The sequence below is a fragment of the Pteropus alecto genome, unplaced genomic scaffold (assembly GCF_000325575.1).
Source record: "Pteropus alecto unplaced genomic scaffold, ASM32557v1 scaffold14, whole genome shotgun sequence".
Taxonomy (NCBI): domain Eukaryota; kingdom Metazoa; phylum Chordata; class Mammalia; order Chiroptera; family Pteropodidae; genus Pteropus; species Pteropus alecto.
This window is the reverse complement of record NW_006436810.1, coordinates 11,611,633-11,615,466: the sequence shown is the minus strand read 5'-3', so window position 1 is coordinate 11,615,466 and position 3,834 is coordinate 11,611,633. Positions and strand designations below refer to the sequence as shown.

The window sequence follows — 3,834 nt, the reverse complement described above, 5'->3', positions numbered from 1 at the left end:
GTTCCTTCTTTGTAGTTTGTGCTGATAACTTATCAGCTTTTTAAATGCATTTTAATTTTATAACATCTATTTTTGTATCATGTCTAATGTAAAAATTGTTTTTTCACATATTGCAATTATGAATGTGTTAATATACAAAATATAAGCATATAATATCATCTCATGTATAATAATTACTTAGACTTGGTTCATTCCAGAAATATTAGCAAATAATGCATCATACGTCAATTACTGTGCCTTTAAAAAATGTGTGTAATTTGCATATATTCCTTTCTCGGGCAAACGTGTAAAAAATCAATTCCTTTCTAACTTTATTATATATCTTAAATTAACTTATCTACTGCCAAACTGTATTTAGAAGTACTTGCCATAAAGTCATATATATATCTGTCTAAATTTATATCTATATCCATCTATATTTCATGCTGGTTAGAAAATAAAGGCAAAAGCAGATTTAAAAATACATATAAAGGAGAGAGAGAAGGATCGAAAACTGGTTTAAAAAGATCTGAGCATTATAATTGCATAGATGTTGGTAGTTAAGATATAATGAGTACATAATCTTGAAAGAATCAACTATATATAAAATTGTTTTTATAGGAAATAGACATAGCACATGTAAGTGTGAATATAGACATATAACTGTAATAGGTTTTAATGCATTCTACATAGGCATATGTTATCTTAAGATCTATCCTATATGTAGTGATGCTATTCTTGCGCTGACATGTTGATAAATGCAATATTAATCCACAATGAGCTTTAACATGGTTCACAATAGAATTCTCAGGAATCAGACATGGTGGGCGGCGGTTGCAGACGGAACCTTGTTTTACTGTCCGTAGCGATTGTCATATTCACCGAGTTGGCAACATCGTTCTTTCTTTTGTTCATACATTCAGCACAAAGAAGTGTATTCTTATATGAGACACTGTTTAAGATCAGAGCAGTGAACCAGCCGATAGGAGGCTGGCCCTCATGAATCATATCATTTAACATAGAAAATAAAGTAAAACAAATATGAAATAAAAAGGGAACACTAATGAGGATGGAAATAGGGGTTATCATGGGAGCATACAAATGGGACATGGGGAAGACTCTGGTTATTTTTAGTTCCTCAAATAACAAAATTCCAGTTAAATGATATTTATTTGAATATGCTAACTTCGTCTATGGCCATGGCACCCTGAACAAGCCAGATCCCGTCTGATCTCGGACGCTAAGCAGGGTTGGGCCTGGTTAGTTCTTGGATGGGAGATCACCTAGGATGACCAGGTGCTATAGGTGTGAAAAATAAAAAAATAAGGGATTGTAAACTGACAAGGTCCTTGCAAAGTAAAACAAATATGAAATAAAAAGGGAACACTAATGAGGATGGAAATAGGGGTTATCATGGGAGCATACAAATGGGACATGGGGAAGACTCTGGTTATTTTTAGTTCCTCAAATAACAAAATTCCAGTTAAATGATATTTATTTGAATATGCTAACTTCGTCTATGGCCATGGCACCCTGAACAAGCCAGATCCCGTCTGATCTCGGACGCTAAGCAGGGTTGGGCCTGGTTAGTTCTTGGATGGGAGATCACCTAGGATGACCAGGTGCTATAGGTGTGAAAAATAAAAAAATAAGGGATTGTAAACTGACAAGGTCCTTGCAATCTGTGAGGTCAACCAAGGGTTACCTCACCTAAATGATTCAGAAGTTATAGATAAATCTAACTCTCCACTTCAGGTGCTACCTTAAATCTCAATCTACTCCATCTACTTTGGTATTCCCTTATTCTATGTGTGCCATTCATTGTTCATGAACTTACATATAAATATTTTCCAAAAGAAAGATATAATACTATGTGATTTAACATAAATGATATCCTACATAAATATCCAGAGATCTTTCATGTCAATCATTTTTAAGATTAAGAATAAATATAAACATGTAAGTAAAGCTTCTGAAAAAATATACATACTCTATACATAATATGCTAATTATTTTCCTAAGATTTGTAGCTATCAGATGTAGTTTACAAGCCACTAGGCATACTTTATTTCTTCTAAATTGTTGACTGTAAAACCCTCTTTATTTATGTATATTGAACAATATTTAAATACTTTATTATTGGCTTTTAAAAGTACAGCATGCCAGAGGTAAAATTTTCAAAAGGGAATATGTAAATTAAATAGTACACCCCAATAAATTTCATGAAGTTTCCAATAGAGAGGATTTATTAACATGTCAAAATCATTCTCATTGGTTTGTGTTTAAGACAGAGACTGTTCTAAGGCATATCTATATTTGTAGTTTATTATTTGCTTTGTTAAGTTTGTTTTTAAAAAAATCATAAAGTGCCCTTAACTAGGCAATGAAAAACAATATTGATGTTAAATAAGCAGACATCATCTTTTTATTTATTGAGATGAAGGCAGTTCATATCAATCTGTATTCATGCTATACCCTGTTGCCTTATACTCAGAGATGTAGATATTATGATAAAGTAGTAAGATCCATAGATTTTCTTACATTTACATTTTAAGGTTAAACCACAGTGCCTTCATTTTATGTGCAGTTACATACAAACCTAACTTGTAATGTGTCAAAAGACTCCTGAGGAATGTCCTTGAACTTCTCTAAACAGGGCCCAGTGGCATCCAAAATGGTACTGTCCGTATTAAAATGTAAATGAGCCCGCAGTAACTGCAACCAGCATCACTTTATACAGGTGTTTAACAATAACAAGACTGAACAATCGATCCTTCAGGGAGATCACACGTACCATTGCTGCTGAATTGCATCTAGGCATAATGCCTTCTGTACACGTGGTTTCATTGCTCTCGTGTGATATTCACTGAACTCTCTGGAAAATATTCTGCTAAATTAAACAAAAGGACATCTTACCAAATGAATATTTCAGCCTCCCCCCACAAAGGAGTAGGTATAATTTTTAGTAATGCTGATTTACTTGACATATAATTAATATTTACTGAACCATTATGACATTAGTCAAAAAGGAACATGTTTTCTGCCTTAGAACAATGTGTATTTACGGGAAAAAGAGATTAACATATGGCATAATTTTTCTTGCTAAAGGAAGAATTTTATCTTTTTTGTTATCTTATTGTTATTTGATTTATCTCCGATTCATATCATATGTGGTCAAATTGTATGAGCCTCATTGTCATATGTCACTACCAAGGTGAATTAAATTATCTCCAGGCAGTGTTGGTTTTAGTGCATATTCATAATGCATGATGCATAAAGCACTTCCTAATCTCTTAAATCGGATCGTCTACAGGCACAATAAATGTAAATCCAGTCCACCTCAAATAAGATCTCATTTCCAATGAATATAAGAAAAATAACTTTTTTAAACTGGGTTAGTTTATTGTCAGTGAGAATGAATGAACCTTATTTTTCCTCTAAAGCCTGGAGGAGGCAAAGGAGGACAGGGGTTGCCAAGATGAAATAAGAGAGATTAACTCTATTATTTGATATATCACATTTAAAATGTGCATGCATTTCTGGGTCTTATTACCTTATAAATGTCAAAGAAAGAAAAATAGAAACTGCCTGAGTTCTGAACTCATCAACTTCCTCTTCTAAAAATCACCCTTCTTCCTTAACAGTGTCTCTATTAACTAGAACTAAAAAAATGAAAACAAACAAAACTGCTCATTTTATTTAGCCATTCATGTATATTTACAGACTTAATTTGTTTTCTGTTCAAATATGTGTAAAGTTTCATTCAAAAATTGATACCATTAATTAAATATACGCCTCTGGAACAATCTAAAGCTTAAAAGATAGAAAATATTTATTAAATTATTCTATCAGTGA

At 32.5% G+C, this 3,834-nt stretch overlaps 2 pseudogenes; both read left to right on the top strand.

The window, feature by feature from the left end:
- Positions 1-1,168: 1,168 nt before the first annotated feature.
- On the top strand, positions 1,169-1,287 carry LOC112481309 (annotated as a pseudogene).
- A 207-nt stretch (positions 1,288-1,494) lies between these two features.
- LOC112481308 lies at positions 1,495-1,613 on the top strand (annotated as a pseudogene).
- The last annotated feature ends 2,221 nt before the right edge of the window (positions 1,614-3,834 follow it).